This window comes from Haliotis rufescens, unplaced genomic scaffold, assembly GCF_023055435.1.
Source record: "Haliotis rufescens isolate VD_foot unplaced genomic scaffold, xgHalRufe1.0.p SCAF_1, whole genome shotgun sequence".
Classification (NCBI taxonomy): domain Eukaryota; kingdom Metazoa; phylum Mollusca; class Gastropoda; order Lepetellida; family Haliotidae; genus Haliotis; species Haliotis rufescens.
In genome coordinates, this window is record NW_025963779.1 from 68,517,401 (window position 1) to 68,544,907 (window position 27,507).

The 27,507-nt window shown below is 41.8% G+C and overlaps 1 protein-coding gene across 1 annotated transcript in view; it reads right to left on the reverse strand.

The window, feature by feature from the left end:
- Nucleotides 1-27,507, reverse strand: part of LOC125372027 (uncharacterized protein DDB_G0271670-like) — an 81,868-nt gene that overhangs the window by 40,763 nt on the left and 13,598 nt on the right. The window lies entirely within an intron of this gene.

A 27,507-nucleotide genomic window follows, 5' to 3' on the forward strand; every position in this document is an offset into this window, starting at 1 on the left:
AAATTAAAACGTTTTTTAAGACTTTGTAACCATGTACAGTAAGTAACCTAAATTAAGCATCGCTTAACGATGTATTCAGTGTACCAGGTGAACACAGGGGGGGGGGGGGGGGGGGGGGGTCGGGTAGCCTAGTGGTTAAAGCGTTCGCTCGTCACGCCGAAGACCCGGGTTCGAATCCCGACATGGGTACAATGTGTGAAGCCCATTTCTGGTGTCCCCCGCCGTGATATTGCTGGAATATTGCTAAAAGCGGCGTAAAACCAAACTCACTCACTCACTCACCAGGTGAACACACCTGGACACATGTAGGGAACGGGTTGTCAAGAGGACTTACACGGCGCCGTCGCTGTAAAGATTTGCGTCCCCTAGACGTCACAGGATACGATGTTAACGGGTTCGAACACCAAATTCTCAAATTGAATGAATGAATATTCCAGGTTTTTTGTCAGCTGAATAGGCGTGCTCGTGGTTTGAGGTGATAAACATTTAAGAGCTGTGTCACTGTGGGCTTACATCCGTCATTAATCCGAAAAGCCGCGGTAAAACTGACTTGTCTGTCTGCAGCTTTTCTGGGCGAACGATGAGCTTTGCCCTGGGTCTCCCGATCATCCGTTGTTCTGTAGAAATGGACCGTATGTTTTCGAAGCTTGTCAGTTTTGTTTAATGAAGAATTCTATTTGCTGTTTTGCAAAAGTTAAAGTGCTGCTTTGACCTTCAGCAACACCCCCTCCCCCCTCATCCTCGAGAGTCAGTGATGATTCCAGCTGAAACTTGAAATCTAATTATGTATAGAGCTGATAGTGCGGGTCAGAACAGTTTAATTCCACACAGTTTAAGATGCTAATTCTTGTTGTTAAAGACACGGGTTTCAAAGGTCAAATTTGACATATTTCACGAAAACAACGTACGTAATGAATTAACTGAGGAACAAATTAGTAGAAAATATTCCCGTGGGGGCGAGGACCAACGCGTCCGCTCCTTTCCCCCAACCACGAGCCTAAAGAACACGCTGACGCCAAACGTTGTGTCGCCTTCATTACTACGGGTAAACACTAATGCGTTGTCATATTTTGCGTCGATACGTGCTCTGAATACCCCAGTATTGTTGAGCTGACCTCTTTAATCTACCGTACTATTCGCAATTAACGTAAGGTGGCTGCGTGGTAAACCTCAGCAAACGTGGGTGAAATTATATTTGGCATCAACGGTATATTAAGAGTCAATGCTTTTATCTTGCATAAAGGTGTGGGTGTTCCTCCTAACAATACTGACACGGTGTGATGTAACTGAATACTTATTAACGTTGTTCCAAACTCACTCACTCAGTACGGTTGCCTGCGGTGCATAGTTGTGTCCCTCATCTATGCCAGGATCCGCGGATGCCTTGTATCCTAGATTAGCCCTGATTATTAACCTTGGTTTGTCTGAACCATATCCATGCTCTTTACTTCCACATCTAAACGTGTAAAGTCTACGATCTGCTTTAGTTGGGACTTTCACCCCACTTTAAACTGGCACACCATAACTGAAATATTAATTATCAATTTCATCTAGACTTGCTTCATTTGGGACTTGCTTCTTTGGGACTTTAACTGCCGGGAAAGGGAAATATGGTTCAGGGAATGTGAGACAGTGGTGACACGAGTAGTTTTCCGGCCGTAAACAATGAACATAAACATCCACATGAACGGTTCTATCATAATGGTCATCGAATGAGTAAGTGAATGAGCAAGGTTTAACACGGCTTTGAAAAGCATTGAAGTTACAACATGGCGTGTAAACTTGACGAGTGAGGACAGTCCGAAGAGATGCAGGTCTTAGACGTTTACCAATTGGGTGAACCTGTGAGTATGGTGCTGACAAAAACCTAGAAACAAATCAGGTCAAACCTAGATTCGAACCCATGATCATAGGATTCTTGCGGGCAAGTATGCACAGCGGATTCCGACGCCTTTGACGAATGGGTCGCCAATCTTCCAGGTCACCGTATGCGTAAGGTGTTGTCATATGACAAACTCCCAGTCTATAGTATATTATTTAAGTGTAAGTTCGACTACACAGACGAAAACCAAATTATTGTTCTGTTTGTTTGCAGCTAAATCTGTGCCACTTTAATCCTTAAAAAGGGCCACAGAGGAAGTAAAAAAATACAAAACAACATGCCATTGTGCTCAGAGTTACCCGCCCTTGGCAAGTACAAAAATCAGCTGGGAAAAGCGGAAACGAAAACAATGTTCCTTCGTAGTTCTGTTACGTTTCACATGCCGTGTCTCGGGACTGGCTTTCATTGAGACATAAGCTGGAGACGAGGTTGAATATTTATGAGACAAATACTTGATTGACAATCCAGGTTGTTTCGTGCTCATTTTATTTAAGTGTAAGTTCGACTACACAGACGGAAAGCAAATTATTGTTCCGTTTGTTTGCAGCTAAATCAGTGCCACTTTAATCCTTGGAAAGGGCCACAGAGGAAGTAAAAAAACACAAAACAACATGCCATTGTGTTCAGAGTTACCCGCCCTTGGCAAGTACAAAAATCAGCTGGGAAAAGCGGAAACGAAAACAATGTTTCTTCGTAGTTCTGTTACGTTTCACATGCCGTGTCTTGGGACTGGCTTTCATTGAGACATAAGCTGGAGACGAGGTTGAATATTTATGAGACAAATACTTGATTGACAATCCAGGCTGTTTCGTGCTCATGTTTGGCAAATGTACATTGTGCAATTTATGTTCTCTCATTTGAATCTAATGTCCTGGTGCTATAGCAACCATTTCACTCAATATTTGCTATTTGTAAGCAAACATTCAGCCTGGAAGTGAGACCCTGCTCACACAATATCCCCACATTTAACTCCGTGTATTCCACGACCTCGTGCCTGTCTGAGCGGTTATCATTGTTCCTGTCATTACAGAAAAAACACACACGACAAAGGTGTGAGAGCTGGGCAAACACGTACAGTATATAATTCTTTACACATCCGCGAATGTAAATATTTAAGAAAACACTTACTTAAGGTTCTTCTGGAACATTTTATACCATATCACAACAGATTCTGTTATTCATCTTCCCTTGCGTGTAGCATTGACCCGCGACACTTTAAACGTTCCCTGCAAATTCCTTGATCAAACAAAGTGGTGTTACAAGCACCCGTTGTCAATTATAAATTGAAATGGACACACCAGTTGTCTGGGGCTGATGAAATCGTTGTAATATTTACGGTATAGATGCCTATCGCCTTTGGCTGGTTTTGCTGGGGAATATCCTCGCAGACTAGATAGGCGATTCCATGCAATCTAAATTCATCACGTCTGGCTCCCAAATCTAATAGCGCAATGAATACAGCCCTCGCTTTTGTATTCAACCGCTGACACCCATTTCCCTCTAGGAACAACGCTCACACACGAGAAACGATCGATCTACGAAAATTTGGTCTTTACTATGTTATTGTTAGACCTTCAGATAAACATTCGCCACACCTCGTTTGCTTAAGAAACGATTTCCCCGTGTGCCTTCTCTTGACTTGAGCAGGGTTACAACTTCTACTTGCAAAACCCAATGTGAAGCCGGGTTAGAGAGTGTTGTTTAAAAATATCACGCTGTTTTCTCGGTGTTCAGTCGGGTTTAACTAAACAACACTTTGTTTTATTTCAATTTTATTGTGCGGTTCATTTCCCTTGCAATCTAAAAAAAACATTTAAACATTTGTTAGAAAATGAGTAAGAATAAAAAATATTAACTTCAACGCTGTGAAAAGAAGCGCTGCTCGGTCCGTTTAATTCCGAGTATGGAGCAATGTTCACTGAAGAAGTCGCTAATCATTTGGGGGTCGTTACCGTCGACGTGGAAAGAAAAACGACAACACTGCATTGAAAAAAGTCGAAAATGACAAGAAAGTTCAAGACGCTTTTAGTTGCATCTTGCATGCGATTGCCTCCATAATCCCCAATACTGAATAATTGAATTTTCCTTTTTTCACATCATACTGCAAACCGATAACGACGCCCCTGGGATTCCAGCATCTTTAAAGCATTGTATCTCAGTGCAAGGTGGTGATGAGATGTGGTGTGCCATATAGAACCCACTAACGCTGATGTATGAAGGGAGAGACTTCGGTTCTTTATGCAAGATAAATCCGACCAGTTCCACAAACAGGAACCGGCTTTCGTACCCTCCATCCAAGTCCTACTCCCTGAGAACGTTGCTCGTACCCGGCGTTAACAACATGGTGTCAGGTGATCATGTAGCGTGCTGCTTGAAATTAAAAAAAATGTTTTCAATGCATGACGTACTCGTGACCTGTCTTACTGGTGTGTCACCGTGTCCTAGCGCCAGGGTCGATGCTGACAAGACGTTATCACTGGTTTTCTAACTCCAAATCCGATACGCTGTGAAGAGCCTTTGTCACGTGACTCTTGTATTACTGATTGTGGACGCATGGCCGATCTTAATGTCCCTGCATCACTGCCTATTAGGAATATGAACACTGTTAGTGGCCTTATTTAGTTAACAGTTGTATTGACCTAATTTAATTGTTCAGCTACATGAGACTGAAATACAGCCATCGTAGTCTGGTGGCTTGTCTGGAAAGACAATGACACATTCACGTTTCAATTTAGCACAAGCTGGATGTTGGACGCTGCTTTGTTTGTTTGTTTGTTTATTTGTTTGTTGTTTAACGCCGCACTCAGCAATAGTCCAGCTATATGACGGCGGTCTGTAAATAATCGAGTCTGGACCAGACAATCCAGTGATTGATATCTACGCAATTGGGATACGATGACATGTACCAACCAAGTCAGCGAGCCTGACCACCCGATCCCGTTAGTCGCTTCTTACGACAAGCATAGTTGCTTTTTACGGCAAGCACGGGTTGCTGAAGACCTGTTCTACCCCGGATCTTCAAGGGTATTGGCTGTGCTGTGTTGATAGATGCGTTTCTCGGTCAGCTATATGTGTGCTGCATCCCCTGTGCACATGAGCTTCCTGGATCTGCTCATTGAAGGTTCGAATCCAAGATTCTCCCTAGAGACAGTGGCGTTGTCGTCTAAAGTCTGCGCAAGACTTGGCTTCCGTACAAAATAATCAAGATCTGCCAACCATGATGTATTGTGTGAAAACTCACTCACACGAAGCTGCTGCCAAATGCTTAATGGACGAAATAGCGTTAATGAGGTGCAAACCCATTTAAGCCAATAGATAATTGTAAAGAGACTTTTTTCCATCATATACTTCGTTTACTTAGAGACTGTGTTTCTGTTCGTTGCAGCCTGAGAAATGCTTCCTCTATTGATTGCATGAAACTGTGTACGAAGGTGGGTTAATAAATTGTGAGCTTCACACAAGGACTTGCCCTTAAGACATATCCCATCCACATTGATACATTTATTTATTGCCAAGACATCATCGTTTAAGTCGAAATGGGTTTCAGCTACAGTTTTCTTCATGTTTGGGAACAGATGGAAGACTGATGGAGCCAGATCTGGAGCATAATGTCGGCGCCGAAAAAGTTCAACGCCACACTCGTGTACCACGGCAAAGGCTGAATTGTGCACTGGCGCATTGTTCTAATGGAAGGGCACACCTTTTCTCGGCTTCCCGCGTCTTAATTTCATCTTGTAATTGCTTCAGAAGTGTAGCATAATATGTACCGTTTATTTTCTAGGCTCACAACTTATCAATCAACGGGCGATGGGATAGCTTCCTGGTTAAAGCGTTCTCTGGTCAAGCCGAAAGTCCGGGTTCGAATGCTAACATGGATATGATATGTGGAGTCCATTTCTGGTGTTCCCGCCCCGTGATATTGATGGAATATTGCTTAAAGCGGTATAAAACCATATTCACTCACTATAATTCAACAGATAATCTGAACTCTGCTATTTCAATTATGGAAATATCAAGAATTGTTTCACGTCACAGTCAGCCATATCCCATCCATACAATGGCAACTTTTTCATGATCAAATCTGTCCAGACAAACCAGTGGTCGATATTATGAGCACCGTCACATGCCGTCACAGTAAGATGACACGCAATCAGCACAGTCACCGAACCTGGCCATCCGCTCCAACTTAGTGGCCTTTTACAACAATCAACGACCGCCTCCGTGGAAGGTCCAGGGTTCGATCCCGGGCCGCGTCATACAAAAAGACGTTAAAAGATTGTACTTGTTGTTACCCTGTCTGGCGCTCGGCATTAAGGGGCTAAAACAAGGACTGGTCGGCTCGGAGTCAGTATACTGTGTCTGAGTGGGGTATTCATGTTAAACTGCGGCATGGTATCTCAGTGAGCTAGCACTATAAATCGGCATCAGTCCGGACTAGTACAAGCAGCCACACACACATATAAGTGCAATAATCTTGGACGCGACGTTAAACCCAATTTCACCTCACTACAACAATCAACGGCGTTCTGGTGACCAATTCTAACCATGGTCCCCATTGAGATTTAAAGACAAAGAAATTATATTGAGGGGCACTGATGAGATTGAACAAAGTGTATTCATTTACACATCAGCCCCGACACACAGTTCCAACGGATAACATCTTGACCAATAAGTGATGCCATCTTTACGGACAAATGAACCATGATAGTGTTTACTAAAGGTACGGTACATTTAGAAAATAAAAATAAAAATGTTGCTAATGGAACGGTGCTTTTAACACCCACCCATGCCTCGTCGCCTGGCGTATTTCTTACACTAGAGTACACAACGTTTACCATGTATGTTACCATGCGTACACCACAACAGGGTATGAATCATTGAAACTCACCTTCCAACCCGCCGGTAAGCGCTTGTCAAACACTGTTCTTTATTACTAAACAGAGGCCAATGTCAATGCAAATTTGCCTTGACTCACTTTGAGTGATTTCATATTTCTGATTGTGAAGTGTTGTAACGTGTATTGTGAATCTATTGAATTATGGTCTTAGAAATCGATAGACATTTGTTTTTCAGCTGTTTGATAAGCGGAAAACAGTTGAAGCAGGCGAAACACCAGCCATAGTTTAGAAATTGTCAGGAATCGATCTCAGCTTCGTGAATCATTCTGTTGTGCTTCATAATATTAAGTTATTGAAAATTCACACTGTTATTTCCAATATGACTTGTATAACAACAAGATTAAATCACGTTCATTTTAATGAATTGTTTTGAATATTTGCGAAGGATTACCCCGTGCAACAATCACAGTACCGTTATTTACTCCTTAGGCATATCATATAGGCAAACGGCTTTTATATATATGACCGTGAATATTCAGTTTATTTGTAACCATGACGACGACACGTGCTCTCGTGACCAAGGCTATATAGTGATGCACGCCAGCTAGCATCTGTCGCTGTATCACCAGGGGATGCAGGATTATACAGTGCTAAGTCTGCTGCCTGGGATCCTTTGAAACAGACAATATGCAGGTTTAAGAAATGCACTTCCAAATGTGTTTATCCCGACTGTAGACTTTTTTTCACTTCCTCATGTGTAGTGGTGTTCTATTTCAAAGAGGGTAAGCGCCATTCGTTCTATTATGTGTACTTGTTTTTGCTTGTGACTGGATACTTCGTTGGGCCCAGAAGGCGTGAAGAAGAAAAGATGTTCTATATCTGGCTATATAATCTTACATAACCATTTTAACATGAATAGTTGTCCCTCCTGGTGACGTCAAGGGGATATATTTCTATAATTACAGTGTGAAAACTGTTTTCTTGTCAAACAAACACTAGAGCCGAGTAGATGAGTTACATCAACTACCATGTTCATTCACATGTCGTCATCCTCGGCGAAAGAAATATTGTTATGCGTTTGATCACATCTGGTTGTTGTCCTTGTATAGTCAGACATGTCTGATATGGTCTATTTACACCCTATTTACACCTTTCTGTACTTTAAACTTTGAACATAAACCTTGTCCATGTCCCAGCCTTCCGTCAGTGCCCGCTGTTCTGGTTTCCGCTTTTGTGTGTCCTGGTCTAAGCTTTCCCCGGCTTTCCTTGGTATCCTTGTCATGATTATTACCCTAATTGCATCCCTTCTCATCTTTGTTAGCTTTCCCTATCAACTATCATGTGTTTCACTGTCAGCCGTACCGATATTTTACCTGTCAGTTGGCCATGGTCAGGCTTTCTCATTCAGCTGACAATGTTCAAGCTTTCTCTTTCAGCTGACAATGTTCAAGCTTCTCCTTCAGCTGACAATGTTCAAGCTTTCTCTTTCAGCTGACAATGTTCAAGCTTTCTCTTTCAGCTGACAATGTTCAAGCTTCTCCTTCAGCTGACAATGTTCAAGCTTTCTCCTTCAGCTGACAATGTTAAGGCTTTCTCCTTCAACTGACAATGTTCAAGCTTCCTCCTTCAGCTGACAATGTTTAGGCTTTCTCCTTCAACTGACAATGTTCAAGCTTTCTCCTTCAGCTGACAATGTTAAGGCTTTCTCCTTCAACTGACAATGTTCAAGCTTCCTCCTTCAGCTGACAATGTTTAGGCTTTCTCCTTCAACTGACAATGTTTAGGCTTTCTCCTTCAACTGACAATGTTCAAGCTTTCTCCTTCAGCTGACAATGTTTAGGCTTTCTCCTTCAACTGACAATGTTTAGGCTTTCTCCTTCAACTGACAATGTTTAGGCTTTCTCCTTCAACTGACAATGTTCAAGCTTTCTCCTTCAGCTGACAATGTTTAGGCTTTCTCCTTCAACTGACAATGTTTAGGCTTTCTCCTTCAGCTGACAATGTTTAGGCTTTCTCCTTCAGCTGACAATGTTTAGGCTTTCTCCTTCAACTGACAATGTTCAAGCTTTCTCCTTCAGCTGACAATGTTCAAGCTTCCTCCTTCAACTGACAATGTTTAGGCTTTCTCCTTCAACTGACAATGTTTAGGCTTTCCCTATCAGTTGACACATTCAGGCTTGACCTTTTAGTTGACATATTCAGGCTTTCCCTATCAGCTGACCATGTTTAGGGTTTTCCTATCAGTATTCTTTTACTTTTACTTTCATTTCACTATCAGTTCTCCTCGCCCGTCACCACAATACTGTTATTACCTCACTGCTATTTCTATACATGTATGTGTGTGTTCTGGCTGTGACATACTCTATGCGTGCCTATGCTGTGGTTTTCACTAGCTGGGTACATACGTCTGCTTATATCTGTCAATGGTAGGTTCGACTAACGTGGTACTTGACTAACCGCAGCACACTGCATCAGTTGAAGTCTACCAATTGGGACTTGCTGACGGACAGACCGACCATTTAATATTCGAGAGGGGCTAGCTGCCAGTGTGTGTGTGTGTGTGTGTGTGTGTGTGTGCGTGTGTGCGTGCGTGCGTGCGTGCGTGCGCGCGGGCGCGCGTGTGTGTGTCTCTGTGTGTGCGTGTGTGTGTCTCTGTGTGTGTGTGCGTGAGTGTGTCTGTGTGTATGTGTCTGTGTGTGTGTGTCGGTCCAACTGTGTGTGTGTGTGGGGGGGGGGGGATGTAGTGGTGGTGGGGGGGTGTCGGTCTGTCTGTGTGTGTGTGTTTGTGTGTGTCTGTGTGTGTGTGTGGGGTGTGTGTGTGTGTGTGTGTTCGTGTGTGTGTGGGGTGGGGTGGGGGGGGGGGGGGGGGGGGGTGGTGTGTAGTGGTGGTGGGGATGTGTAGCCTGTGCGGTCATTGGAGTTTCTTCGCTAGTCACTCTTCTCCCAACTGACCAGCAGATGGACGCTACTGTCCGTGCAGCCGGGAAAGACCTCCGTGTGACCAATCACTCACTCTCACATACGTATCTAGTTTCTATCCATCATACCAGTAGCAAGTGACCACAACTCACACCTGAGATGATATTGACGAGTCTATCAAACAGACAATCCGATACAACACATACATGTCATCGAGGTACACATTAACAAAGGTGTTTGCACTGGACTGTCACTGAGATAATAACTACCCATCATTCGTCACGTCTCCTCCTCCAGAACGACATTATCAGCAAAAACATCAATTTGCCTTCAATAAATTGCCATACTTCATCACGAAATGTCGATGGTCTCTGTCTAGGCCAAATAAGAAAAGAATCTTCTAATTTGTTTCGCGACGGGTACTGACGCCTGAAGCCGAGAAATTATCTCCCTTTGATAATAGCTGTATATATCAGTAGGAAGATATTCGACCTTTCTTTGAGAAGGTAATGAAATGTCTGAGGTGTAACCGTGTCATTTGCTTGTGAGGTCTGAGGCAGTTTTATCTATCAACATCACCAGCGACCACGCGGAGGAACCCATATGACAATGTGAATAATTAAAGTTGCCATCACCTCAAGACCCCGGCTTCAAATAAGTTTCTATCAATATGCGAATGGCAGAGGTTACGGGCAAAGATGAAATGCAATATACGTGGATATCCAGCTTAACTTATCCTTTATGTATTAGGTAGGTAGAGCGTTAATGAGTGTATTCGCTTTAGGGGGAGAAAGTTTTCATAGTGTATAACTTTATGCGTATATGGCAACATTAGGTTGAACTTCCAATAAGGAAATAATTACATCCAAATTTTGATGTAAATTTGGCTTATGTTTGATTTCAATATCATGCAATAATTATTGTCACAGGAACACACATTGGAGAGTACTAAAATTAAAATGATCATTTAAAAATTTTGATTCTACCTAAGCCAGGAATTTTGATATTTTTCAAACAGAAATAGTGAGTGAGTAGGGTTTAACGCCGCTTTTAACAGTATTCCAGTTATATCGCAGCGTGTCAGTTTAATGTGAGAGGAAAGTCCGAAGTGATGCAGGCCCCAGACGTTTACCACTTCGGTGAAACCCACGAGCACGGGTATGGTGCTGACAAACCTAGAAACATAATCGGGGCGAACCGGGATTCTAACCCACAATCATAGGTTTCTGGCGTGCCCAAGGGACGCAACTCTGCACAGCGAATCGCGGCGCCTTAGACGACTGGGCCACCCGTGACCCTCAAACAGAAATAACATCCTTCAAAATGTATTATATGTATAGGCCGTCACATTATAGCTGTACACAGTCCAGCGCAATCTGATCTGAAACACTAATACTATCTTCCCGAGGCGAGGGAGTCAACTGACTTTGAAAGTCCATTTGACTTTTACAGTCTGTCGACTCTCTTGCCTCGGGAAGATGTACTGACACCAAATATTCTTGGAAAGGGAATCCGTGAAGAGTTTGGAATGTGCTTTCAATCGGTTATTTACATAATCTGTCAGGAATTTGAAAGTATACACGTAAAAACACCTGCTTGGCCCTGCTCAATACTGTGTACTGTGAAACTGCCTCCCCATGTTCCTTGTGACGTCATGTATACACCACCTAGTTTGACACACTCCTTGATATGGTGCCTGTAATATGGCCTATGGTACCCGTATCAAATACATCACCATCGAATACCATTCCTTGTTTGTACATTTTAAGCATCCATCAAACATGACCTGCAATCGACCTTGTCACCAAGCCTTTCCATACAATTCAATGGCTACTCACTGGAAGAAGTACAGTTTCAGGTAATACAAACCCTTGAGAACAAAGGCAAATGTGGTGACATGAGATAATTGTTTGTTTGATTCGTTGTTTAAAGCCGCACTCAGGAATATTCCAGCTACATGACGGTGGTCTGTAAATAATCGAGTCTGGACCCGACAATCCAGTGATTGATATCATGAGCATCGATCCACGCAATTGGGATACGATGACATGCATGAACAAAGTCAGCGTGTCTGACCACCCGATCCCGTTAGTCACCTCTTAAGCATAGTCGCCTTTAAGGCAGGAATGAAATTAGATAATACGTCTTTTCATTAGATGACGAAATGACGAAATGGAACATGATTTCACATAAATGTTTCGTCAACAACTTATAATTCATAGTTATATGGGCATGGGTTAATAAAAGCCAATAATATTTATAAAACATCAGAGAATAACCGGCTTCGATTATATTTTTGCCTAATTTACTGATCCGACTTCTTTAAAAATGGTAAATTCAGACGAAAAAAGATAGCAGAAGTTGTTGTTTTTTATACCGTCTACGGTAAAGATCGCTTTGACGATAAAAAAGACAATGAATTGCCGCTGTTAGATTTTAGATTACCAATATTTATAAGGACCAAGACCAGGCCAAGATTATTGTTTGTTTTATCACCTACCGATCCAAATAAAAATTTAAGATGATTAAAAAATCCTGTACAATGCATTTTATTTTTTCCACCCACCGACCACATTATTCAGTCAAAATCCGTAAACCAAACAAAAAGGAACGATGGCCTTATAAATTATTTCTCGAATACTTCATCATTGAAAAGGTAATCAAGACACTATAGTTAACATCAGTTTACGGGTATAACGTTACAATTGTTATTATCGACATGTTTTGTAATTTTGAAGATTGCTACAATTACTGTACTCTTTAATTTATTCAATTAATTTCAAAATTTTATTACATTTTTAGTGTATCCTGCAAGATAGATGATTAGAAGCTATAGGTTCAGAGAAGTTGCCACCCTATCCCATCAGGGCCTCCAGCAAGAGATTGGCAGCGATCAACTCGTGTGTCTAATCCTTTCCGCAATAAACTACATTTATCATTTGGTTTATTTTCCACGTCTAAATGACCACTATGACACGTGAACAAGACGTTTTCAGTCATTTGCATATATATGTTGCACTGATAACCCGTGGCATGTAACACGCTGCAAACAGGTGAGCAGAGTTGCGTCCCTTACCCTTGCCAGAATCCGATTGTCGTGGGTTCGAATCCCAACACGTAAAAGCTGTTCACAAGGGCGGTAAACAAAGTCGCCATACCGTGCTCTTAGTTTGATAATATTTCTACACGTTGCCTGCGTTACTTTGAGATTCCCTCCCGCATTAAACAGACACGCTATGACCTATTTTACTGTGCAGGGTGGCGTTTTGCTACAACCCACTCAAGCAGATATCCGTACACGCCAAGGACGGGACGTTTCTAAAGTAATCTAAATGACATGAAGGTTCAACGCTAGACATTTAACGTTCGGAATCAAATTCAAGAACAAGTGTAGTTCTGGCAAATGGAAGCCACCTTGCATTCTGGACCAAATAACTGGGTTAACTTAGCGTCACAGCATCGACTATCGTCAATCCCAAACATTTGGAAATAAACTTGTCTTGCATCTTGTGCAATATCATACGTTCTCCTGACAACTAACGGTACCCTTCGGGTGGTGAAATCTTTACCTAAACACGTACCAGTTCCTCAAAGAAAACTACTTCGGGATCTCATGCCATTTTCGGGGCGGTGTCGTAGGCTAGTGTTTAAAGCGTTCGCTCGTCACGCCGAAGGCCTAGGTTCGAATCCTCACATGTGTATAATGTGAGGAGCCTATTTTTGGTGTCCCCAGTCGTGACATTGCTGGAATATTGCCTAAAGCGGCGTAAAACCGCACTCACTCACTCATGCCCATTTTCAATCTCGATCTGGACGGTGCTGTCAGTATCATTTTAGAAACTGAGACATTGACATAAACTGCTAGCCAAAAGAAAGAATACAATGTTGAAAACTGGATTTGACCAAAACATTACAAACCTTATCAATAGGTTATTAGGCTAAAAACAGTCGCCGAAACACTGCAAACTTAAGATAGAAAACGCGATCTTGATACCGGCCTCAAATACAACACCATCGAGCACCCATCTCTTGTTTGTTTCAAATTCAGTCACCATTAAACATTGATACTTTACTGTGCCCCGCAGTTTAGTGATAAGAGTAGGTATAAACTGGATGTCGAGATATAAACTTTGATAAGGCAGACAGAGTGGGTTTTCAATGAATAGAATCAAACTTTCCAGGACTGCGAAATGGCGCCTTTAGCCATTTCAATCTTAATATTTCAAGGATGGTTATTAATGAATTGCTATGTCGACAGATAGATTAAATGGCTGCATTCCGTTATCCTTAGTGTATATAGTGCGATATTCACCAGCAACTGCGGGATGGAATCTAAAAGAAATTAGTCCGTCAGAAAGAGTACAGAACAACGTCATTGAATTTGTCAATTTCCATTCTGGCGTCGAACATTCTGGCAGTGGGAAGTAAATTACGACGCTGGGGTCTATACGCGGTGTTCAGGGACAAACTGTTGATTTGCGACACCGTGTTTAAATCTAAAGAATAATCAAATTTGACGGCTCGTCTACAAGGATTTAAAAAAAGTTCCAAACTTAACAACAGGGTATCAAAAGTGAGATTTAGAGTTCACGGAATGGATCCAGTAGTTAGAACTGTCTAGACATTGAATACAGCGCCACCTATTTGAGAATACACGAATCCTTGTTCCGGGCTGAATGACACCATGAAAGGCCCTGAATGGGTTTGCTTATCATTCAATCCCGTTAGTACTGTAGTGGAGCGAGGAATGAACACTACTCGTCGTGCGGGTATGAATTACTCGGCCACTCAACACAACTTAACCCAAGTTTGATATTGACAGAAGGCGGTGGGGTAATATCGGGTCGATGAGGATGTCTGGGTGGTTTTCTGAGACGTCGAAACAACATCATCAACATTAAGCAATGTTGTTACCTGAAGTGGGCGATCTCCGCCTGCACGTTCAATGTTAAATCCTCATCCTAACACAAGCAGGTTTTCTGCTCTTCGTTAACGCGTATTCCACGTGGCATTGCAAAATGTGTGGATAAATTAAGAAAATGGTTATCATATACAAACAACACTGTAATATTATTAACTTTGATCCTTAAATTAGAACTGCGCTGTTAAATATTCATTGAAAGATCGAACAACACATTAAGGTATATTTCGGGATAAAATAAGACCCTTGTACCCAATGCTTGTTGTAGGAACTGATTGAAATGAGGATTGGATGGTTACTGTTGATGTGTGACCTGGTTCGTTGTGTGTCACGGTGACCCAACGGCGTGGATCGTTGTTATTGCTATCAAAACATGTTTTTTACTGACGCAGGATTGTTTATTTACAAGTTGTGTACCGTGCCACAGCTGCAACAGCACTGATGACTTTGACATGAACCAAACAAAACTCACACACGTCGTCCCGAGGCCTAATGAATATCTATATGAAAACGTACAATGGTATACCTGCATTGCCCACACAATGGACCCTCTTTAACTCGAAGTCCCTAGTTCATCGTAATATAAAACTTATCTGTAGTTCGAGACAGGCGGGTGTCAGTAATAAATCAAAGGGCTGATAAGCGTTCATGTTAAATTTCATGTTAAGGAAGTTCAGGTTATGCGGATGTACTGCAGTTGGACTCCTTGGATGAAATTGATGAAAATAAAAACCATCAGCAGACGTGTTAGTTTTTAACTCGGAATCTAAACCAATTCAGAATCTTTATACACAGACTGTGCACAAGGCAGCTAACAGTCGCGAAGGATATCGATTTACATTCTTGTAGCTTAACAATTTCTTGCAGTTTTCAACCGCATAGTGAGGTCTATAGCACCCTGTCTCGCCTTGGAGCCAGCCGGCTTGAAATACATCACAGCTCCAAGGTTTTGTGAAGACCGGGTGATATGGGCGCATGTAAGATCTACGTCGTTTTTTTCTTGACGGAAAAGTAATTAGATAGTTGCCATTGTTTTTATCAACACGAAATCGAACCATCTTGATAAAACGCATCGTGTGTTCCGGTAATCCGGGCTACACACCTAAAAACGCTGGGTACTGAAAGGCATGGGTGTTGTTTATCAATCCACGATCAGGGCGACCACAGGGAGAAGTTCGACCCTTGCTGTGAATTTTTATGTCATAAAAAGAAATACTGGTGATAGAACGTTGATATATAGTAAACATCGGCGTCCCTGGCAATGACGTTTCTGATTAAAAAGCAAGCCCTTATCGAGTGTTGTAATCTTCTGACGCACAAAAACCTGGACATATATGTTTGAACGCGAAGCAAACGAAAAACGAATATGCACTCTTGAGATATAAAAAGACAAATAGCCCGTATTGGGCGTTGCAAAACTTGAGCGAAACCATCCTCGTTAGCGTGTGACATCATAACGCTTGAACGTAAAAGAAAGTATAACTCTTCATTTAGCTCCAGAAGTTTTTTAACCCGGTTCAACCTCGTAAATTTTTTTTTTTACATTTTGCCATCTGTTTGTAGATTATTAAAGCACAGATGGGAAGTAGGCGGCAGATAGCTATTATCACATATCCGTCGCTGCGTCTATAGTCAACATACAGCCTTCCGCGTTCGTATCTAAAGAAGCTGTTTTAATCACAATTTGGTCTGCGTACAAACCGCAGAAAGATAAGTTGCTACAGCTGCTGGGGCTTACTATACTTGGATGAAGTTTATGCTGTGTAGATAGAAACGTATATCCACGGGCAGTACCTGATAAGGCACAGGAGATTAATGGTAGAAGAAATAAGACAAATTTCACACGTAGTTCACCCTAATGCTTCACGCTGGAAGACGGGTCATGTTGATGCTATTAAAGAACTTGCCTTTAACGACCTCCAAAGATTGAAAATACACGTGTATCTCGAGAACGTGAACTTTCAGTTTGTCTGTCAACATGATGGCAGGATGATGGAACTTGTGCGGTTTTAGTATCAAACATACAGCGGCTAGACATCATAACGGTATCGGCGCCTTCGTCAGGATAACGGTAGATCTTTACGCGAGAACAGATACCATAAACATAAGCGTTAACTTCCTATGATAATTCAAAGTTAAATGTAATGAATGTGATTTTGCCCCGCAGGAATAATCCACGTTGGTATGTACGTAATCGTGTTCTTGGTCAGGCAAACATGTGGTTGATAGCAACAGCAACGATCCACGCATGTGCGGTGCGATATTACAAAATCAGTCAGGTCAACTATTTTGACCACCGGGTAATCATAAGTCGGCTTGTACGACAAAAACGGGGTATTTAGGACTTATATATTCTTTCTGCCTCCATAGTGTAGTGGATACAGCTTCTGCCTGGAGAGAGTAAAGCCGGTGGTTCGATCCCCGGTCGATTCATACCAATAGGCATTAAAAGATTATACTTGTTGTTACCCTGCCTGGCGGTCGGCTTTAAGGGACTTATGTATTCTGTCAGCATCCATGGTGTAGTGGATAGCGCTTCTGCCCGGAGAGAGGAAAACCGTTGGTTCGATCCCCGGCCGCTTCATACCAAAAGGCATTAAAAGATTATACTTGTTGTTACCCTGCCTGGCGGTCGGCTTTAAGGGACTTATGTATTCTGTCCGTCTCCACGGTGTAGTGGATAGAACTTCTGCCCGGAGAGAGGAAGACCGGTGGTTCGATCCCCGGCCGATTCATACCAAAAGGCATTAAAAGATTATACTTGTTGTTACCCTGCCTAGCGGTCGGCTTTGAGGGACTTATGTATTCTGTCCGTCTCCATGGTGTAGTGGATAGCGCTTCTGCCCGGAGAGAAGAAGACCGGTGGTTCGATCCCCGGCCGCTGCATACCAAAAGGCAAAAGGCATAAAAGATTATACTTGTTGTTACCCTGCCTGGTGGTCGGCTTTAAGGCGATAAAACAATGACTGGTCAGCTCGGAGTCAGTAGTTTTGGATATCTTAGGTATTCATGTTAAAAAAACATGTGGTATGATGAGGGAACTGGCACAGTTAAAGCGGCAATAGTCCGGACTAGTATATGAACGCATTCACACAAACGCACACCCACACGCACAGACAGATACACTCACTTCGTTATATAAGTAATAATAGCGAACGTTAAACCCATTTAACCTTACCTCGCCGCATTGCTTAAACAATATTCCTCAGAATGTTCACGGAACAGTGTTATAAACCTATGGATCAGTGCATGTTTTGCAAAACAATGACAACAATTTTGGATGGAATGAATACAGCACACCTCCCACTTATACCTGAAAGCTGCTATATTTCCCTGAATAATAACGGTACTTACAAACTGTCGGAGAACAGGAATATTGATTTCCCCGTAGCTACAGTCATCTGCATCGCTTCACCTGGCGATGACTATACCTCAAACAACAATGAATCATCTAACAGTCCAGCTTTGATGGCTAAAATACGAGTGATAATACTGTAAACAAAATGAGTATTCTGAAACAGCAAAACCTTTGAAGTCCTGTGTCTCGAAAACCCTTGTAACTTTATGGTTCTGATAGAATCCTTATCGCCGCTATATTCCAATAAGGGCGTGTCTCGACCTACGGAAAGCGCGACATGTTCCCCGAATTAACGAGTTTAGAGTTTCTATATATATGTATATAATTTTTATATAATCCGTCTCCTGACCCTAGAATTGTAAACTCAAATTAAATTCAACTCAAGTCCCGGATGGTATAGCAAATCTAAATTTCTTCAACTCAAGGATCCCAAAAATTCAGCATTGTTCTGGCTTCCATTTGGATTTCATGTTTTTTTGGTAAATATATTCTAATTATTTTAAATATGATACCTTATTTCTGGGACTACATGTTAGTATCCCGGGTTACTAGCATGCCCTGCCGCATCCTCTGCCCAAAGTGGCAAGGTCGGACTAATAGCATACAGTTTCAATACTGCAAAGTAGAACAGTAGGTCATGTGCCATTAAGCTCAATGACACAAAACATACAGTCAACAAAGTTTGACAACTGAAGTGTGAATACGTGTAATATATTTCTAAAAGCCAGTCCATTCATCTGATATTACAACTAATAGTGTGTGTACAGTGATGGTAACGGGTCGCGAGGGTATTCCGTCTTTTTCCCCACAGACTGCACGTGTTTATTGTACACAATACATCTAATAACTGAAGTACGTCAGTTAAATTATTGTGTAATCAACTTGAAGCCCATTTGTTAAATTAAATTATCACGTCCTTACTTTAGCCTGTCCGTTCTTTAGTTTTCCAGCTCACAAGATTGGTTAGATTGCCCCAGAGACTAATTTCATGATGATAATGTGTTCACCAAAGTTTTCAGAGACGATTACATGGTTCAAATACATTTAATTAAATTTGCTTTTATAAAATATGAAAAACGGAAGAAGAATTGGCAACTGACTTCCCTTCTTAAAGACATACAAAAGTGGAATCAAACCTTTTCTGCAATTACATAGTGATAGATAGTGATGGATGGATGGATGGATGGATGGATAGATAGATGGATAGATGTGTGTGTTTGTGTGTGAACGACAGCGCCAGAAAACAATCTGTCCCGATTGCCTGCTGAAACAGATTCCATTCGGCGCAAAAGGCAAAACAGTGTTGTTTATTAGTGTGTCTGGTTATGGTGCTTTTATTTCGTGTCACCAGTACAAGAATGAATGTTGTTTAAGGTCGTAGTTTTACATTCAGCTATGTCATGGCGACCTATAAACCGATCGACAAACCGGATCGGGCCACGATCTATGATCAAAGACCCACGACCCACGATCAACGACCCACGACAAATGTCGTCGGTGTAAAATGACATACAATCAGCCAGGCTTCACATTCCAAACCCCCCGATACTTCAGTCGGCTTGAACGAGTCAGGGGTGCTGCGTTCTGTGTCGGAATCAAGTAACGCCATCAGATGGATGCTAAAGACATATGCACGAGGCATACAGCGTTTCATGCATGTGTGACAGTTCATGTTCATCGCCTGGCTGCACTTTAAGTTTAATGAGACATTATGAATATAATCATAATGACTCATTTGGAATGAATTATGCTGTTTTCAGTAAAAAATACAGACGCGTGGGTTACACTTTCCTGGATCTCTCATAGAAAACGTGTTCGTTCAACAAGAAAAGAAAAAAATACATTTTGTACGAACTGTCTGGTTGGTGGTTTGTATGTTTGTTGTTTAACGCCGCACTCAGGAATATTCTAACTATATGACGGCGGTCAATACATAATCGAGTGTGCGCCAGACAATCCAGTGATTGATACCATAAGCATCAATCTACGCAACTGGGATACGATGTCACGCATGAACCAAGTTAGCGAGCCTGACCACCCGATCCCGTTAGTCGCCTCTTACGGCAAGCATGGATTTCTGATGGTGGTGTCAGATCTAGCATGCATTATTAAACCTATTTACAGTTACTAAACAGCCGAGCAAAAAATATGAAACAAACAAGAAATGGTTATTCGATGGTGATGCATTTGATAAGGGTATCATACTTGTGATTCGGACCTTAGGTTTGCAGTGTTTCGGCGACGTTTTAGCCTGATAATATTTTTATAAAGTTTGGTCAAATCTAATTTTCAAATGCATGCTTTCGTTTACTCGACAGTTTGTGTATTTTGTATGTAATTTAATTTCGTAGCTGTCTATTCAGGTGATATCAGAAGTTAAGAAAGTTGTAAAGAAAGTTGGAAACACACAAGTGACAAATTAGGTTACAAGGTACTTTTGTCCCTTGATTTCCACTTAGAGAGAGTCGACTGTATGTGTTCGTCATTGCAGTCGCTCCAAGGAATACGTATAATACGAATGTAGTCTCTCACTTCACGCATTGTTTGCCGTGAAGGCTGTGAAATTGCCTCGCTGATTAATAGTGACCTTGGCGGCCTTTACATTTTTTGTCCTTAATTATGTCTGATTCACATCGGAATAAACGGACTAATTTCACCCCTGATAGCATAATGCATTTCAAATCACTTAGTAATACGTGTGTCAGTGGGCGCTTGCGGACACATGCATAATAGATTGCAATTTGATCCCTGGAATATCACCACGCTTATGCGTCAACAGTTCATATGAAATATGTAATTATACATATTTCGATTATGCATGTTTTATAAAAAAAAATAACGTGGGTGTAATTATACTGGTCCCACGGTCAATTTTATTTAAAAAGCTCTTTCATTTTAGTATGCGAGATACACTGTAGCTTTTCAGTGATAAGAGTGACCGAGTAGCCTAATGCGCAGCAATTTGCTGTACAGAGTTCCGTCCCTTAGATACCAGGATCCGTTGTTCGTGGGTTCGAATACCAGATTCGGCCCAATTATCTTTGGCCTGCCTGCAAAAGGAGAGGTGAAATGGGGTTTAACGTCGCGTCCAAGATTATCGCACTTATATAGCGACATGCATGTACGTGTATGTGTGTTTCTTCTTGTACTAGTCCGGACTGATGCCGATTTATAGTGATACGTCACTGAGATACCATGCCGCAGGCTTAACATGAATACTGACTAACATGTATACTGACTCCGAGCCGACCAGTCCTTGTTTTAGCCCATTAATGCCGAGCGCCAGACAGGGAAACAACAAGTACCATATTTTAACGTCTTTTGGTATGACGCGACCGAGGATCGAACCCCGGACCTTCCGCTCTCAAGGCGGACGCTCTACCACTAGACTACGGAGGCGGTCAGCCTGCAAAAGACTCGTGTTCAAGGTTTCATCAATGTGATAGACGTCGGTCACTTCGACTTCCCTTTAATTAAGCTGACACTCCATGATATAATTGAAATAATGTTCAAACCAGCATTAAACCTTCTGTTATATATTTTCCTCAGGCACACTAGGTTCACCCTATGTGGTTATTTCTTTACAGGTAACATTAACACTGCAACATTTGGTTACATAATCGTTCAGCCGAGGCACAGTGTCTGCGCGACATGTAGAGTTGAAACATGTATCACACTGCGATAGACAATGACAACAAACAAAAAACATATGACTAACACGTGTGTCACTATCCCCTTATGACTAAACAGTTTCACATGCCGACTGGCCTGTACGCCTCGTGTATATAGCTGTCAGTCACCTGCTCATATCTCACCTGGTGACCCGGAAGCGTGTAATCAATTATTAACACTTGATGTATCCACCCTGTGCCATTGTTGCAGCGGTTGTAACAAGTGAATTACTCTGCAAACACCACACAAAGAAACGCGTAATAATGCAAGAGTCTCGATCTGGATGGCAATGCTGCAATTCATCTGGTGACTGAAAGACTGGTCATTGTATTTTATGATCAACTTGCTGTTTTTACCTGTTAAATATTCCCTTTGATCAGACCGCAGTTTCAGGTGTGTCATTTCGTGGCAGGCAACGCTGAATCATTCACATAGATTTGGTCTGACGGCTGTAAGTCTTGATTTAACACAGTTGTCTGTTCTTCCGCTTGTCAATTCTGAAGCCATTGGGAGTGAGTTGGGTTTAACACATAAAACTGTTAAAGGTATTTTAGTTTAATCGCAGCGTACCAGCTCAACGTGGCAAGAAAGCCCAAAGTGACGCAGGTGATTGACGTTAACGAATGAATCCTGAGAATCATAATCACTGCTGGACCCAAAACCGACGGTCAGCGGATCCTGGCACATATAAGGGAGGAAACCATGCAGGTGATTCTCACCATGAGATACCTGATAGATGTCGCCCTTATAGAGTCCCCAGCACTCAATGGACTGTCGCATCGCAAGAATAGACTATTGTCGCTCATAGTATCAACCAATAGTTTGTGTAATTTACTAAGCGCCGTGATATAACTTTAATATTACTGTCAGCGGCGTAAAACAAGAAATAAAAACATTTTCTGGCGTGTTTGATTTAATCAACAAAGCAAAATTATATATTATTGTATGTATGTATGTGTGTGTGTGTGTGTATGCGTGTATATGTGTGTGTGTGCGTGTGTGTGTGCATGTGCGTGTGTGTGTGTGTGTACGCAGTGCAATGTAACGTTTCAGAACACTGCGTTTTTTCTAGCACTGGTTCTCGTTGTGTTATTAATGTTTGCATTCAAATTACCATATACGAAACGTTGTACCGTGTGCCCTTTAGCACTCTGCGTCATGTGTGGACACAAAGACCACAGAATAGATACGGTTGATAGAATTGATGAATTATAATGATTTCGAAATATTTGTATCATTAATATAAAGCCTTTTATTTCAGCAACTGTGTAACTGAATATGTATCGTTCTCGGCTGTTGCCATGGTACATGAATATCTAACAAATATTTAATCTAAATCAAATAGGTCACGAAGTTTATTCTTCCCATCTGTGACTGCCTCGTATAGGTGACACCGGTAAAATGCTAAAATCTATTTAAATGTATACCAAACAAATGTATTGGTTGCAGTTTATGAAGTTGCGCCCAATTAATAACTAAAGGTCGTGAAATATAATACAAGGATACTTATACTTTAATAACATACATTTCCTAAATGCAACTTTCAGACTTTACCCCAAAATATGCTGTGTGCTCTGATATACTTAGTCTGTCAAACAGACCACGAAACAAATATACCCAATAAAGCCTGTGCAAGTGTAAATATTTGACAAGTCTAGATTATGGCTCCTTTTTTTGTTGATTTTTTATATTTTAACAATAGTTTAACAACAGTTATTTTCTGTAAAATATATTCATTTCAGAGACAAGATGTTAGTCTGGTGTGATTCCTATGGCTGACACTGCAGTAATCTGGACTTGCCAAATATTATAGACGTGCATGGGCTTTATTGGATGTATTTGTTTCAGGGTCTGTAGGGCAGACTAGCCTCAACTCAGGAACATTCGTGGTGGCGGTTCCAGTGACATATTCTGGATTAACATGTGATGGTCCGGAGTGGAAACAATCCAACTGTTCTCGCCCGGAAGGTGGAGTTTCCGTTATAACGGGATCCGGACTGAGGAGGTTTCATTGAACTGCCGTCAGTTAAACATGTTTATGTCACGGAAAGTGTTAATGGTTAACCCATTTTAGATTTCCTTCCGCAATATCTGACATGGATGTCCAAATGCCATCCACTGAAATAATTCATAATGACAGGAACAGCCAAGCCTGATTGCAGCACACCTGTTAATTGGATTACATTCGGACGACGGATGAATTAGTTATCGTTGTTTAGATAGAGGAATGGTTCCGAACCACGATTGAATTTTCTCGCTGAGGGTTTTTTGGGGATACTTGTTGCGGTTCCCACCATGCATTGCGGTTGGAGACATACAGCCTCGCGAAGCAGTGTTTATGTTGAAATATTCATCAAATAATCTGTAAAGTTTTAATGAGATAACTTCACCTCGAACAGCCCGACCAGGTTAGAAGGGACGACACCCGTATGTTTGTATAAAACATTGGGTTCTTTAAATTGGTGCAGTGAGTTTGACGGTTTCATTTGCATCCTTCTTCCTCAGCTGCATCACATCGATCCGTGTTCTGTACAATGATGCAACCAACGATGAGTTTTGGGCGCATCAGGCTTCTGAATCTCGCAACACGACCAAGTGCCATGCCTTTGTTACAAAACGCGCTCTTGAAGAATAAATCGCGCATAAAAACCGCAATTGGGGTGGTTGATTTTTCTAAACATTATACAATGATAACAGCTGCTTTATGGCATTGCTAGCTCCATTGACTTTACTTGCGAGTCTCAAAGGCGAACGTTGGAGAGTCGGTCTGTAGGGTTTACGACATTACTCGCCAGTTTACGGTCGTTAGATTATTTTTACGGTTGTCGCAATTACCGCATGTCTTCAGTTCAACGAGGCAGCTATATTATCATTGTTTTATCTCGAACAAAGGCTGTCGATGGGCAAGCCGTATAGTTTGCATAGACAATTTACTTTCTTGACCTAAATTCATGCTTTGAAGTCTTTAGGTCAATTTAACACACATGGTCGTTTGGATGGTCCTTAAGAGCTTTCCAATAAATAACATTAGATTCCAAACAACAACATCCGCCCTGTATGCACGAGTCATTAATGTGGTATATGGTTTAATGATATACCGTTTGTTGTGGGATTTGGCCACGATTGTGTGTACATGACTGAAATCCAATTAAATGTACTCAGTCACATTCCTACACCGTAAGACTGATCCGCTTGACTCAAGATTCGAATGTATGCTCATTATATCAATCACTGGATTGTCTGGTCCAACTGTATTTACAGACCGCCGTCATATAGCTGGAATATTTCTGAGTGCGTCGTTGAACAAAAAACAAAATCATCACAACATCAACAAGATTCGAATCCCATTTCGACCGGATTATTAACCTTGGCGTGTCAGAACACTCACGTGCTCGTCGGTGTTGAAACAATTATAACTAATATTTACGACCTAAATCACTTTTGGCTCTCATATACATACTGTGATGCTACTGACATACCAACTGCTCACATCGACGTTAAGCCCAACTCACTCACTCATTCTTTAGGTACATGACCCGTACAACAAGCTGCTATGGTTTGGTGAGTGAGTGAGGGGTCTACGCCTCTTTTGATTGTGTATGTGTGAACCCGATCCCCTTCTTCGGCTTAAAAATCCAACGTTTTGACCATTCGGCCACCTACACCTACCCATTCATAGGAAGTAGGGGGAAAGGAATTTGACGTCAAGATTATTGCACTTATAGTGACGTGTGTGCGCGTGAGTGTGCTCGCTTGTACCAGCCCGTATTAATGCAGGTTGCGCTTCCCCACCATACAATGCCAGTTTAACATGAATATCCCACTCAGACAAATTAAACTCCGGGCCAACCAGTCCTTGTTCATCACCCTAATGTCGAGCGCCAGGCAGGGTAACAACAAGTACCATCTTTTGACATTTATTGTATGACTCGGCAGGGGACCAAACCACCGACCTTCCGTTATATTGTGGGGCGTAAAGCAAATACTGACATACAGTGGTATATTAGTATGGCTACATTCCTGATACATCGATATGGCCCGGGGCATGTCCACCTTAATGAAGCAGCCATCAATATTGATGGATGGACATCTTGTGTCAATAACTGATTGCAATAATTAAGACCATCGGGAATCCAAATTAGATACGTTTGTCAGAATTGAGCGACGTCGTGCGGTAGGATCAACACGCCGTTGCTGACGCTGACCCCGTGACTCGAGAGTTACCCGGGACACGTGCATACTCAAACTTAGCCATGGAATGCAGTCGGGATCATCGGTGAAATTAAGCACAGATTCTCTGTTGTCAATAGCAGTCTCGTGTCACGATCTCCTTCCCGCCATAATTAAAGTCACGCGAGATCTAAGTTATTGCGAGAACAAACCTTCATTAGCGCTGCCATACCCTGCCCACTGCAACTGTGTTCAAGCCTCTTTATAGAATTAGGAAAAAAGGCCAATTTAATACAGAAGGTCAAGTTGCGTCAACGGATTGTTAGTTCTTAGTGCTGTCGTATTTTAGTTCAGTGTTCCATACTTTGACTGACATGCAGTCCATGTCATCATTTCATGTAGAATTCGAGCTTAGACTCGACTAGTTTTATTGTCTAGACTAGTCTTGTTGTCTAGACTAGTTTTATTGCCTAGACTAGTATTATTGTCTAGACTAGTTTTATTTCCTGGACACGTTTTGATAAAATTGAAAGCCGTCATGGAGCAGGGCAACTTCGTAGAATTCTAGGCAAATACATTCAAACATCTCGGTTCTCTAAAGTGACAAATATACCGAACAAAAAAGTTAGGGATCATGAATACTTTGAGGGACATTTTAATGAAATTTTTTGCTCAGTTTTCACTGCAACAACATACCCCCAACATATTCATGATCACTAACTTCTTTTGTTCAGTATACATTCAGTTTAAACGGTTTGACGGTATTTTCTTATGTGTGTGTTTTTGTTTTGTTTTGTGTCTGTGTGCGTGCGTGCGTGCGTGCGTGCGTGCGCGCGTGTGTTTATGTGTTCATCTCCTGTAGGCCCTACGCAACCGCCTCTCTCTGAAATAAAAATAATGAATTTTCCTAAACAAATGATCGTGTAATTAATCGGAAGGATTCACGAAGGGAGGTAACTCTGTCTGTCGCTTTGATTTCCCCGGTCTTTTTGGCTCTTAACGCCGTTCTACAATTTTGTTCCTATAACACTGACAGCACGCATGTACATTTGATGAGTAGATCCAAACGTATAACCAGGTTGTAACTCTTTAGGCCAGTACTTCTAATTGTGAACATTTTCCCAATATCTTATACAATAGACAACTGATCAGTAGTATTCTCAAACAAAGGCATCTTATTTTATTTTTTAAAAAGCCCTTACGCCCGCCCACATCATCTAAGCTGAGCATGGAGATGATCTAAAGAATCGGGATGGCCGTAGAGACATGAGATAAATGTATATACCCGTGATTGCATTGCGATATGTAGATAATACTAAATGTATGCTAACACTCTTCCCCGTGAGACGGCTAGTAACATACATAAACATATAGTCACTGACAGGTTTTAATTTCAGATGTTTTAATCAAACATTGATTGCCTGCATCACTTCGGGCTTTCCTCCCACAATAGGCTTACACGCATACTCTCTCTCTCTCTGTCTGTCGCTCTCTCTCTCTCTCTCTCTCTCACTCTGTCTGTCGCTCTCTCCGTCTGTCTGCCTCTGTCTTTCCCTCTCTCTATCCCTCTCTCTCACTCTCTTCTCTCTCTCTTTCCCTCTCGTTCTTTCTCTCTCCCGTTCCCTCTCTCTATCCTCTGTTTTTTTCTCTCTCTCTTCTTTTTATCTCTCTCTCTCTCTTTCTCTCTTCCCCTCTCTCTCTTTCCCTCACTCTCTCTTTCTCTCTCTCTCTCTGCCAGGATTTCCGA